Source organism: Schistocerca piceifrons, chromosome 1, assembly GCF_021461385.2.
Source record: "Schistocerca piceifrons isolate TAMUIC-IGC-003096 chromosome 1, iqSchPice1.1, whole genome shotgun sequence".
In the NCBI taxonomy this organism is placed as follows: Eukaryota; Metazoa; Arthropoda; class Insecta; order Orthoptera; family Acrididae; genus Schistocerca; species Schistocerca piceifrons.
Genome location: NC_060138.1, coordinates 49,665,443 through 49,680,461, shown reverse-complemented (window position 1 = coordinate 49,680,461; position 15,019 = coordinate 49,665,443).

Sequence of the window (15,019 nt, the reverse complement as noted above, 5' to 3'; positions counted from 1 at the left end):
GCCTGAAACCCACTCCGCGAGGCTAGCCCGTCTCCCAATCATGCCATAGAATAGACGTGCACAGATTGACTGGTGCCGTCAGAGGATCACTTGGAAGATGAAACGGAGCGCAGCGGTCTTCAGCGATAACAGCATATTCTGCCTGCACGCTAGTGATGGTCGTTTGTGCGTACTGCATAGACCTGGTGACTGCTGTCTCGTAAAGTGCACCCCGGACATTATGATATAGGGTCCGATAAGGTACGACTCCCGTTCATCTTTGATTTTTCTGGAGGAGACGCTAACCTGTGCTCGGTAGTAGCAGAGTATTGGTACACCTGTTTTTTTTTTTTGTTTTTTTTTCTGTTCTCGCAACAGGAAGGTGACGTGCTGTTCCAAAAGGATAATGCACGCCCACACACTGCTCATGATCGTGAATGTCAAAGTGCTCTGGAAGACGTGCAGCAACTTCCCTGACCTGCACCATCTCTGTACCTGCCTCCAGTCGAACACGTGTGGGACATGATGGGATGAGAAGCGACCCGTGTGACTCATCAACCGACAGCTCTTACAGAACTTCGTTAAAGGACCGAGCAGGCTTGGCATAAAGTCCCAGGACAGTATTCGCCATCTCTACGATAGAATGGATGCCAGATTCAGGGCCTACATTTCCTCGCGCAGCGGCTACACCACGTATTAATATAGGTGTTTCCGCATGGGTCTATACGTGGTTTCTCAGAACCGCTTGTGCTATTGATCTGCAAGTAAGTTTTCTTTAATTTACGCATATAGTCACATTTTGTTAACAGATTACCGGTTTCGGTCTATAATGACCATCATCAGATCTGCAGCAAAAAATTGGAAAAAAAATAAACACACTCCCAGATTGTCTACAGCTTAAAAGCAATAAAATGTAACCATTTCATGTACTCCATATGCTCTCTTGTGTAACAATAAATCGTGAGGGAAATGGAAACGTCTAAAAGGGTGTAATACCTTTTCCGGTAGTGTACAAATAAACATTGCTACAATATGGACGAAAATATGAAATGACGAAAGGAAAATAAATTAAATCGAGGTAAATACTGGAAAATATTTAAAAATTGCATGGAGAAGGATACCAAATGAAAAAAATAGATATAACGAAATGATGTGACAATGGATTAGAAATGAAAAACTGTACTTATACAATTAATGGAATAAGAATAATGATCTTAGTCGCTACGGTAAAGACTAAAGAAAAAGTAATTCGTACCCAGCAGTGTTCGAACCCACCGGTAGGCTTCGATGTCGTTATCAAATCAGCGATGTTTCACAGCCCTAGTGTATCACAATGTATTACGATTTTTTATCCCACTACTCACAAACGATGGTCTACAGGGTACGCGAGTACAGGGCGTGATATTTGGGAACAGAAGCTACATCGCCATGTGTAAAGACTATTTCTAAAATCGGTCTATCATCAATCCAACCTATGAGATACTCTCTTTGTCAGATAAGCATGATTTATTTTCCGATAAAAGCGAATTACATAAAGACATGCCAAAAACTAGGAGGCTCGTTTGATTATGTGATGTGTCATAGTTTACGCTTTCACTTTGCTACGAGTGAAGTGATAGCTATTGTCGTTCAAGAGCGGTCTAGATGTCAATGGTAAAACAACTAATGAGGCACCAACTAACAAAGGGGTACGAGAAGGCTGCTCCATCTCTCCAACTTTGTTCAACATCTACATTAATGAAATAACATATATGGAAATCAGACACTCAGAAAGGCATCTACATAGATAGGAACATTCTTGTAATGATTTACTGTATGCTGATGATGCAGTAATCCTAGCAGATAAGGAAGATCACCATCAGAAAGGAATGTACTTGCTAAAACAAATAAGTGCAAAAATTAACACGGAAATTTCAAAAGAAGAAACTGAGACAATGGCCTTCATGAGGAAAGAACCAATCAGTACCAAAACAGTTTAGAGCAAGTGAACCATTTCAGTTACCTCGGATGTGATATGACATATGGATACAGCAGAGATATTGAAATTAAGCTTAGTAAATTCAGTCGGGTATGTGGAACAATCAACAGGAAACTAAAAACAAATCCACGAAAGACACTCAAATTAAGTTCCCACACTGCTCTATGGAAGTGAGACATGGGTGATTACCAAGAACCAAGAAAGCCGGATTCAGGCACTACAAATGAGATTCCTTAGATGTGTTAAAGGTTGCACAACAGAAGACAGGCTAAGAAATCAAGAAAAATTGCAAATCTTTAGGCTCAATGATAAAAAATGTCGTGTGACTAGGGTCTTCCGCCAGGTAGACCGTTCGCCGGGTGCAAGTCTTTCGATTTGACGTCACTTCGGCGACTTGCGCGTCGATGGGGATGAAAATGGTGATGATTAGGACAACACAACACCCAGTCACTGAGCGCAGAAAATTCTCCGACCCAGTCGGGAATCGAACCCGGTCCCTTAGGATTTACATTCTGTCGCGCTGACCACTTTTTTTTTTTTTTTTTTTTTTTACCTTGCGCGGGCAAGTGCTCTACCAACTTTTTTTTTTTTAATTATATATATAAGGGAGAGGCAACAGGAAGGAAACATTGTACATTGTAATTTTTTTTGTTAGTAATAATAATATTTTATTGATTAATTTAATTTTAATGTCCCAAAGAAAATCATATATAAAAAAGAAGGGAAAGAAATATAGGGCTGAAGTGACTTCCTTGTCACTTCACTGGGAGTACATCCTATCCCTCGAAACAACGTAAACCTGGGTCTCCCCACCGCTTCGGGGGGTTATGAAACATGTTGCCTAGAAAGTTCGCAAAATGCGTTTTATATTTAGAGTGGCGTCGGATGATTTCGTTTTGTTCTAGCAGATAATGCCAATAGTCCATGCCCGATATCAAAGTCCGCGAGAGCACGTAGAGCGATGCGTGTCCTCCAATCCATCGGATTGGCGAAGTTTTTTGTGAGGGGAAAAGACAGCGTCAGGGAAGAATAACGCGTCCGTCGTGATCGTGGATTCGTCCGTGCGTCGGAGGAGGGCCGTGAAGCGTTGCGTCAGCCGCCAAACATCCTTTGCCCCACCGCACTGCAGAGAATGTTCGTCGGGGTCCTGCATGCCACATATAAGGCAGAGCGGGGAACCTACCATGCGAATGTCGTACAATCGTTGGCGGTTGACTGTCTTGCGGTTGGTTAGTGTATACCATGACGATCGCGCTGCTGTGGTGAGGAGAGGTGTATGGACAGCTCTCCAAATCTGTCGCCAGTTTCGTGTTGGGTATTTAAGTTCGACAACATTGCTGCAATGAGGACGACGCAAGTATCGATATATCTCACGGGTAGTGGGGATTCTTGTAGAAGGTATCTGTAACTGAACATAACTAAAATCAACAAAAAATCGCGCGACGTGAGAAAAAGAGGGCGAGATTGTGCCTACCGCCACCGGTGGTTCAAAGGACGTGGGAAGAAGCACATCCAGGATGTCCGACGTGATGGCGTGTTGCCGTTGGTGCCAAGTGCGTAGCGTCGCTCGCAGGTATAGAGCTAGAGCCTTGTTCCGCACATCCGTGAGGTTAAGTCCTCCAGGATGGTGTGGGAGAGTTAAAGTCTTGTATTTGACCTTAAACAACATTCCTTGGCTGACATAGTATCCAAAGGCCGCTAGTAATCTGTCAGCGATACCATGTGGCATTGGCAGTACCTGTGCCAGGTGCGGCAGTCGCGAGGCCAGATGAACATTTAGTCCACCCTTTGGAGCAGGTCGTGCGTTCGGAGTGAATTGTTGCGTATGTGCAGTCGGACGTTCTGGAGGAGACGTCGATAGCTCGCCGCCGCTGATTGCCGTAGCGATCGGGTGAACAAAACACCCAAGCATCGCAAGATGTCCACCGTCGTAAACGGACTGTGCAGAGCGTCCAGCCCTCGACCGATGTGCATGATCTTGGTTTTATTCATGTTGACCCTGCTTCCCGCAGCTACTCCGTACGTAGTAAGAAGGGTAACCACCTGACTTACTTCGTTCTCCGACCGGACGAGTATCATCAAGTCGTCGGCATATGCACGACACGTGAAGGAGCTCGCACGGAGTCGGACGCCTGTTAGAGTCCGTCTAAGAGTCTGCATCAATGGTTCGAGCGCTATTGTAAACAGTATCATCGACAAGGGACATCCTTGCCTAACTGAGCTGCAAACAGGAATCGTTCCTACCTCCCTGCCATTGACTCTCACCGTCGAAGAAGCGCCGCGAAGGAGGCGCATGAAGACGGTAATAAAATCCTGTGGTAACGCCAAGGAAATCATGGTTGATCCTGTCAAAGGCACGATCAAAATCCACCGATACGAATGCCGCTCGCATGCGACAAGCTTCCGTCAGGGAAATTACGTCACGGTTTTCGCCGAGGATAAAATGTATGTTGCTCCGAACCCCTAGACAAGCATGGTCTGGTGGTATTGTCTGGGATATTACAGTCTTGAGCCTTGCCGCCAACATTCGCGCAAAGATCTTATAATCAGTATTGAGCATCGTGAGCGGTCTAAATTGATGGGCGCTGACACTCGCTGTCGATTTCGGTATTGGTATAAGTATTCCCGCCATGAACTGCGACGGAACGTCCGTGGCAGGGCTCAATAACTCATTATACATCAATACCAACTGGGACATCATTAAATCCGCAAATGCGCGGTAAAATTCGAGTGTCAACCCATCCGGCCCAAAGGATTTATGCACCGCACCCTTCGCGAGTGCGCCCCGGATGTCATCTTCCGTTAGGGGTTCCAATAGCGACTCTGCATCCGGACCATCCACCTCCGTTTGCATCTGTCGCTAAATTTCTTCTCCTGTCTGATAGTCCGTCGGCGTCCCAGTGAAAAGGAGGCGGTAATGCTCCAGAAACTCAGCAGCAATGTCCTGTTGTGACGTCAAGGGCCGACCATCGTCATCATGGAGGACTGTGATTAGGGATCGGCGATTACGCGCGTGTCCCTTGGACACATGATGCATTCCAATGCGTTCTCCATCGACGTTGTCCAAGCACCGAGCACGGATCGAAAGTCCCTCCAGTCGACGTCTCGTGATCGATAAAATGCAGGCCTGAATGCGATGGACTTCCGCTTGACGCTCGGGCGATGGGGCCCTGGAGGACAGGTCGCGGAGCACCATGTAGTAATAATCAAGTGTATCTCGGAGCCATTTCGCTTTATCCTTGCCATACGTGATGAGAGTTCTTCGTATCGCCGGTTTTGCACACTGCAGCCACCACGAAAGAACCGTGCGGTGCAGCGGCAGACGGCGAGTGCAAGTCTGCCATGTTTCTTCGATCCGCTGGCGACATTCGAGATCCACCAATATGGATGAATTAAGTTTCCAGGAACTACGACTCCGCCAGACCCTCTGCCTTGGGAGGGTTAACGTGCATAAATATGCAAGGTGATCCGTAAAAGCCGTGGGCCAACGTTCAGCAGCCAACATGTGATCTCTTAATCCGTCAGAAACATAAATCCGATCCAGCCTGCTCGCCGAGTGGCTAGTAAAATACTTGTAGCCCTCTCGCTGCCCATGGATCTTTTCCCACGTGTCCATAAGGGCCATGTCCCAGCAGATCGTGTTCAATGCGTGGCAGGAACTGAAATTAGGAGTTTGATTCTTCGCTGTGAGTACACAGTTAAAATCCCCCCCCCCCCCTACCAAGATGTGGTCATACCTCCCATGGAAGAGGGGGGCAATCTCCTCCGAGTAGAATCGTGCACGCGCCTGTCGATTGTCAGATCCGGAGGGTGCATAGATGTTGACGATACGGATGCCGTTCACGGTCATAGCCAAACCCCGAGCCGAAGGAAGGTAATCGAGATCACACATCGGATTCCCTTCCCGGACTAGTATCGCTGTGCCACGTCCTCCATCTGGAGTCGGCGCTAGGTAAGTGTTGTATCCATGCACGTCGGGAGAAGCAGAATTGCAGGTTTCCTGCATCAGCAGAAAATCAACGTCAGTGGCGTAAATCATGTCCCGGAGAAGTTGCATCTTTGCAAGCGAACGTGCGGCGTTAATGTTCACTCTGCCCACCTTATATGCTTGGTCCGTTGTCGTTGTCATGCTCATGTCATGTCATTGAGAACTCCAAGGGCTTTAGTCCACTATTCGTGCTCAGAAGGGTGCCCGCCAACGGGCTGCCCTCCTTTGTTTTCGTTCCGTGGTGTGCATCCTGTAGGTGAGTGGTCATCATCAGGGGGTGGCTATTCCTGTATGTCTTCGACTGGTTCCGCCCAGTCGCAGTGGTCATCCATCCGAGAAACGTCCTCTAATGTATTTCGACGTCGCTGCTGGGACATTGGTATCCCTGACTCCTTCGTCGGCAGCGCTGGGTCAGTCGGTGTCAATGAAGAGGGACGATCTGAAAGGCAGGACGTCACCATCTGACGGAATCCTGTCAGCGTCCTCTAAAGGCACATGTTCTGTGTCAGACAGGTCTTCGGCTAGGATACCTTCCGTGTCCCCTAGACTAGGGGGCGACGCGTCACCCGAACTATGGCAACGCTTTTTGCGACGCTTCGGCGATCGCTGTTTGCGTGCCCTGCCCTCTGCTGCCTCACTGTGTTCGTCGATCGTTCGTTGGGCCGTTGCCGGCGCCACTGTCTCGACCTCTACTTCCACGCCGCGTGCTTCATGTGAGTTTTCGGAAGGTTCCTCCCTCAACTGACGTGATGTGGGTGTAGGGACATTCTCCGAGTCACCTCCGTGCTCCCGTAACTCGGTCTGCTCTTGCTTAAACACGTCCTTGTCACGCTCCGAACTGGGCAACACCTCCCGGCGAGCCACCGACACGTACGTCATCGGCAGTTGCGTGGGAACTTCTCGCTGTGACACTTCCCCATGTGGCAGTTGCACGACGCGGCGTTTTATGCACTCCGAGTGGATATGTCCTTCTCCACCACAGCCAGAACAGTTGCGTGGCTGGCCATCGTAGATCACAATAGCTCGACATCCACCGATGTATAAATAAGACGGGATATGTTTAGTAAGGACGATCCGCACCTGTCGCACGCCGTTAAGCGCAGGATATGTACTAAAACTTGCCCAGCGTTCAGGCGTATGACTAAGTACCGTTCCATATGGTCGCAGCGATTCAGTAACCAACGATTCTGGCACCTCAAACGGCAATGCAAAGATCCGAATGACCCTCACGCCCAATCCGCAAGGAGCTACTGTTACATCGCTGATATGGCCATCAGAGTGTCTAAATTTAAATCCTTTTTGAGCAGCGGAGAGAGTTCTTTCACACGCAGCGTCATCGGTCATCTCTACGTACATTGTACTGCTTACAATGGACAGGTGGATTCCAATTATGTCTGCAACAGGTAAACGAACTTCTTCCCTCAAAAAACGCTCTATTTCGAAAGCTTTGGGTCTGGCAAATTCATTGTCGAACGTAAATTGGAGCGTAGTCTTTCGAAAATTGTGTGCCATGGCGATCGAGTCAGACAACAACACGCGCGAGTACCGGCGGTGTAAACACTTCCTCGTCCACGCGCGCCCGCGGCTGGGACAGCAGGTCCGTTCCGCGCCACCGCCTAAAGCAGACTACCACTCAGCTACCGGAGGCGGACAGCCTCAGTGATAAAATTTGAGATTACGGAGGAAAATGGAATGAACATCTACAGAGACTATAGATACTTCCCTTAAAGGCAAGAAATTATAAGTGCCATGGGAGAAGAGACAGAGGAAGACCGCGACAGAGATCTATACTGTAACAGGAATTCCTGCCTAATACCTAAAGAGAAGATGAAGATGACTAAGTTGAAGAACGGTTGCTTTACAAAAGCATTGAAAGAGTCGTTAGCGAAACCATTTTGTAAAATGGTATGTACCTTTAACAGAGTCAAACAAATCAACAGAAGTCGCATAAAAAGTTCTCGGTTTACTTGCCGCGTCAAATTTGGATAAAACCCCAAGCTTTCGATGACTACCTCCGTCATCTTCGTCACGGGTAAAACTGACAGTTTTACCCCTGACGAAGATGACGGAGGTAGTCATCGAAAGCTTGGGGTTTTATCCAAATTTGACGCGGCAAGTAAACTGAGAACTTTTTATGCAAGAACTACGTCGCGAAAGACTTCGTAGTCAAATCAACAGAAGTTACCATTACTATTGTCGCAGCTATTTGAGGTATTAAAATATGCTAATAAAGGTGAAATTTTTTTCAGAAACTGATGAACAAGCCTGTAATAATTTCTTCCATGGCTCACTGACGAGATTAGAATAAACAGTTCATAAATGTATTTCCGTATTATTTCCCATAACATATAGACCAATTGATCCCCTGTATACATTTCTTTCGCATACACAGCCAGGAAATAGACAGATTTATTTCACTGTCAACTAGGACACTAATTTGAATCTGTTGATGTAGTTTAGGCATGAGTTTGTCGCAATGTCGCTATTGAATCAGTGTTTCTCTGTGGCTGTATTAGTGATCTAATCATTGTCGAGAATTCAGAACCTTTTTAAAGTACCCTTCTGTACAAGCCACGTTCTACTTGCTTATTTTCCAGTTTTAAAATTTTGTATCGGTTCTATGCGCTTCAGTCTGGAACCGCGCGACCGCTAGGGTAGCACGTTCGAATCCTACCTCTGGCATGGATGTGTGTGATGTCGTTAGGTTAGTTAGATTTAAGTAGATCTAAGTTCTGCGGGACTGATGACCTCAGATGTTTAAGTCCCATAGAGCGCTGAGCCATTTCAACGATTTGAATTTTGTATCGCGTCTGCAGGTGTCAAGTAGCATTTAGTGAGTAAAGCGGCGCTGCGGAAAGCTCACAGTCGGGAGTCAGATCTGAGTTCCCACTCTGGCTGAAGGAGCCGGTGGACCACGTGGCATTGCCAGTGGACTGTGGTGTGAGGCGCTGTGGCTAGACTGGAGAACGCACTTTACGCCTGGAATAAGCATGTGAGCACTGTGGTAGGAAAGGTGAATGGTGGACTTACGTTAATTGGGAGAATTTTAGGAAAGTATGGTTGACCTGTTTGGGAGACCGCGTATAGGACGCTGCATATCAGTTCCGTTAAAGGGAGATATCCAAGAACTTAGAGACGGAGTGCTATGTTGGTTACGGGGATGGCTAGGGAAGTCAAATGGGAATCCCGGAAAAAAAGGGCGATAATCTTTTGAAAGAACATTATTGAGAAAATTTAGAAAGCCGGCATTTGAAGCTGACTGCCGTACGATTTATACTGCCATCAATATACACAGGGCGTGTGGACCACGAAAATAGGATATGAGATCAAGGCTCAGGTGGGTGCATATAGGCCATCGTTTATCTCGTTCTACTTGCGAGTGAAAAAAGAAAGGTAATGACCAGTAGTGGTGCAGGGTACCGTGTGCCACGGGCCGCAAGTTGGCCATGCTCTCAATTAATTATTAGTTTTTAGTTAACCGTTATTAATCGTATCGATACTGTTTAGTACACAAACACATCATAATAGCACCCCTTTTGATCGTTGGTCTCAATAATATAACTTCCTGCTCCATCACTTAGAATCGCAGGAACATTTATCGTTGAAGTACCGAAAGCGTACGTCCTTAGAACAGTCAATGAATATACTTCTACCTCCTAACTATGAAATACGAAAACGGAGAAATGACAGTGGAAGATTAGTACACCACGCCACTCAGCTTAACGTTGTTTGTTGCGTGTGGATATAGATGGAGTGGCAGATATCTTGTAAATTACCTCCATCCTCAATGATATCAAGGGTTTAATTTCTGTGCTGTGCTTCCTGTGGGTTTCTAATTTTTTTTCTAGACATTGAAAGGTATGCACATGTTTTAATGTTTGTACATTCAACAGCGTTGGTGCATCTCATTTCGTTACCCCGTCAATTTGCTTTCCAGACAATTTAGGACGTTTGAAATTGTTTTCAGCGCTCACGTTTTCACAGCAAACTTTCGTGAATGTGTAGAACCTCCATTCTGATGCCAGTCTGCGGTTGAAAAATTTGCGGCGAAACGATATGACGCCCTTTAACTAATAATTCCACATTATTAGACAACAATTTAATATATTATCTGTTACAACATATTGGGTGTCATAGGCCATTTAAACGTCTTAAAAAATAAATCTGTGAAACTGTCATAGGATTAAAAAATGACATAATCTAAGCGATGTCTATTTTTTGGAATGTACTCCTTACGTTTCTCGCCTAATCAGTCAAAAACACATTCTAATACTTCGTTCGGAGGGAAGAAGTACGATGACGAGATGTATCTTCAAAGTTGGCCATTTTATATTTTTCTTTTTACATACACTGTCAGTGTAATGTACTCTAACAAAAAATTAAAAAATTAGACAGATGCTGAGATCTGGAGAACGTTAGGTCCAAGCAATATCGGTACTATGAGAAGTCGGAGGCCGGAGAATTTATTCCTCAAAGAATTTGTAAGAATGTTCCATTTTACTGAAGCCAATTTGAATGCGATTTTTGCGTGTTCTTCTACGTGCAGTTAACAGAAAATTTAGAAACAGTATCTGGGAACGCTCTCCACATCACACTCACCTTCTCAGTGTGAAGGAGATGTTCATGCATGACTTTAGGGTTTTATCTGAGGAACTGTGTAAGTTATAGTTGTTCACATGTTCAGATATGTGGTAATGAGCTCTGTCCGCTAAATGTCGTTGGCCATCTATTGATGTATTTCTTTTGAAAATGTTGAGAGGTGGTTATAGTTGCCGCTGTTTACATCTTCGCCATTACAGCTTTAGGCATCGTCTACTGACTCAACCATAGTTTACATTTCCCATACAACGAATATTTTAATAATATTAATTCTTATTCTGCCCTTGTAGGAAATTAATGAAAAGCTTTTCAAATTCACACGTGGTGCAGACTTCTGTGGTACGTTGAGTGAGGTTGGTAACAGCTGACGTCAGAGATTTTCCGACTAGTTTAATGAGCAGGCAGAACTTGGCTCGGGCGCAGACACTAGCATCAGGGATGCTGCTTGGAGCAGAATGAGTACTGCCGCTGTCCCGGTTACCTTATGAGTGCTGAAGATGATAAACTGTATGGGTGCTTTTCCACACGCAGCGATATCCAATATTTCGTAATATCATTACGGCAGCATGATACGCAGCGAGCTGTTAATGATTAGTAAATCATGGGCTTGGCAGCTGCTTTGCGATAGCCATTTAGTTGTACTAGTCTGTTGGCGCTGTAGCTCGAACTAAAACGAGAGCCTGTCATGGTAATAATTACGTGGAGAGATACTTTCATTCTAAGCAGCCACCAAACTGATTTGGTGTGTTCAATTTGTAAAAACGTTCTGTGGACTTATGGTAATCTGAGTTAATGGGCGGCTTGTGATTTCTTGTTACAAATTTGTTCAGGATGTGTTCGGCTCGTCCTTTTTCTACGGGGAATTTCAACATATAACATTTAGAATTTTTCTGAAGAATATGTGAGGTGTTGTATCACTATTGGTTCTGTTGTTCGAAGACTGTCTCCCGCTGGTCATGATCAACATGCTTCTCTAATACAGGAACACACCTGAGCTCTTTAGTTTCAATATAAAAGTATCACTGAAGTAAATTTCTGACTCACATTACCATAGGACTTCATATTTATTGAAAACCCACTTTGCAGAGTTAACCGCATTCGCATTTCCAAATTAGCTACACTTATTGTAGGTACATTTGATGAGCAGATTTGATCTTCCGTTGCGCAAGTAATATTTCCAATTTCTGGACCATGAGGAACAGTTTCTTTCGTTTGTTTTAGGGAGACAGAACATATCTTCAATTCTTCATAAGTTGACGTGACAAAATTTTGAGATGTCCATATTACGAGAGACGGCAGTTTTGTTTATAATATTCGCCACAGAAAGTGTGTTTCGTGAGTACATATATGCTGAGGAGTCTTTGGAGTCCCAATTATTGTCGAGTCCTCAGTATGTCCTGACTAGCAACACTTTGCCGGGCGTTGGTACAATCGGATGTGTTTACTCGGGCCGTATTGATGCGGAGGCTTGATTTCAGAATGTAGTTGCTGTGGCTAGAAACACATCGAAGAAGGTACACATTCGCGTGCTCTGCCATTTCAGAAAACGGAACGTCGATTTTAGGGATTATTTTTAGTTTGAGTTCTTTCAGAATTGTGATAAGTGTTTTGACTGTAAGAACATTTTAGTTTCAGCACTTCATAATACGCATGAACTCACGAAGTAATCCCAGCACACTTTACCCTTACCCTTTTGAAGTACTGAATGTAAGAGGAAGTTTTATCTAAATCGTTTGTTTCTATTCCATATCCAAGAGTGCAGAAATTGTTCATAACAATGACCAGCAGTGTATACGTGTTCCTATTCTCTAATTCCGGTAATTAATTCACAACTGAATCGCAACAGTTTTCAAATTATTCGTTACTGAGCTTTCACATCCCACTTGACTATTCAAAAGTGATGTAAAATAAGATTGTCCGGACATGCATTCCATCTCGCATGATCCGGTTGCTAACAGGTGATTTGCTAGCGCTTGGATTGCTTCTCATAGCACTTAGTGAGATTTATTTAAGTAATATAAAATGTATCGTGATTTCTTCAAACTTATCCTGTTGCAGATGATCATAATTGCATTGTATGGTATAGCTATGTTTCCGTTGCTGCACAGGAAGCCATATATTTATTAGACCAATTTTCGGGCGATGTCTAGTGTGTTCCAGAAACAGTGGGTGTTAATTGATTTTTTTACTGATTCAGACTAATTCCAGCTACTAAAAGGGCCTATTTTGTACGTATGTCAATTACTGTTGTTAGGCCAAATGTACTACCATACTCAGAGCATCGCGTTAATAATTATTTTGTTGTTCGATCCTCATGACTGCGGACAGGCACATTTAGTAAACAGTGATTTGTTACGTCTTGATGGAAGAATTTTACACAGTTGGTTATGTAAATGCTGATATGGTTAACATGCACACTGACGTTGCACAGTTAAAAGATTGGATAAATGTTTTGCATTAGTAATCCAAATAGGAAGTACATGCAAAAAGTTTATCAAGTTATATAATAAGCATATCTAGAAGGTCATATCTCTAGGCTTCACAGTGATGCGTGTAGCGTACACTTAGGAATTCAAATTCGGAATTTTCACATAATTACAACTAATGGTTACGCATACGCACCAACAAGCTTAAAGATACGTCAGATATACTGATACACTCTGAAGAGTTTCAGCACGATAGTTACAGGATAACTAACCGTTGACGGTAAGGATTAGGTACTAAGTTTCGCATTATCAAGTTTCAGTGTTATGCCACACGCTCTTGGTGAATGACACCAAGGGTGAATGTATAAATTATGACGACCAATCGCCTTCTGGTGGGATTGGAGAGACGTTTACTAGCTAGACCGAGTGAACTAGTTTCCATATGATGCTCCACTGCCCAATGCTTTCTGGTGGTCAAACTGACAATGGAGTTTTGCCTTAGAGCTGCAGCAGTTCGTCTGAAAATTTTCATAAAAAATTGTGTCGCTTAATGGAATACACCTACTTCCACTTACTTTTGAACAGCTTACGTAAGTACGTGGGCGATTATTAATTTAAAATCTTCAGATCATTTCGCTCTATTCTGTACTACAATTCCCATAATGAGAAGTAAAAGAAACTTTTGAAAAAAAAATTAAAGAGTTGATCAGGTAGTTTATAATGTGTGCTTCCCAGACATTCTCCGAATAATATTTAGCAAAAATGTTCTTGGGCTGCATTACATGCACCTTTTGAATGAATGCCATGCCGTGGAACAGAGGCAACGCTTTTTTTAATGTAGAATGTTGGTACATATGTTAAGGGGACCACACCCTGCCTGTCTAACCCATGTTAATTTAGACAAGTATTTGACCCATTTCTGAAAAAAACTATTTGATGCAGGACCTTAATATTTTACTGTCTGTTACATGATGCTAATAGAGTCAACTGTACTAAAATCTACTTTATCCATTTTATAGTTTTTAACAAATACGTTTTTATATTTATCAAAAAAAATTGAGGTTTCTCTGCAGAAAATAGTTTTTTGTGAACTTTATAATGGGGTAATGTTAATGATTGTAGTATGAGGGGTGGCTTTTTATGTTATGCAGATTGTGCCAAAATTTTATTAATTTATCTATGACAGTTTCTGATATAATGTGGCATATGTACTGAAAATTTTAGTTTCTAGGAAAATGACTTTAATGAAAAAGCTTTTGAAATTTGTTACTTACAGTTAATTAAAATTGTCCTGCGGCATATGATGGCCCTTCTTTGGCCTCTAACAGGTCTTCCAGCTTCACTTTCACCTTCCTGCATGTTTGTCTTGAGTTCTTGGCCGTGTTAGATGCAGACCTGTCTGCATCGGTTATCCTCATTTTATCGCAATGATGCAGCCCAGTGATCATATTTCCACCGGGATTAATTCCCAGCTTTTCAGTACCCCACACCCTCCAATATTACCACAATTGAATGTACTAACAGCATCCTGACTCCTAGTTTCATTGTATGCATGCCTACAAATATAGTTTTAGGAAGGCGGTATCAAATTGTGTTGTTGAAACACTCATTTGGGTTCTGTGTGTGCCCTTGCAGACATTTCCTTAGAAGGTCAGGATGAAACAAGTCTCTGAAACTAGGTTTAATTGTTGTAATACCAGCAGCAGGAAGAGAATGCAGGTGAGAATATGCCTGAGCCCTATGGAATTTGCACCACGAATTTTCTCCTGATGGACACAATCCATAACGTGGCTTATCATCAGTAGAGGATTTATGGAAGAATATGGCCCAAACATCTATCTTCATTGCCTTCAGAGTTTCTTTATTTCTTCTAATTGCCTGCCAATAGCATACCTGCAAGTTTTCTATTTCAGTTTTAGTTAACCGACACTGTGCGGTTAACAATTTTCCATTTTCTAATATTTTTCCCCTCATACGAGCAGTTAGTTTTCTCAGTCTTGTTCCCAAACGTTTTTGAACATGGGCTACACATTCTATTTCGCTAATAAT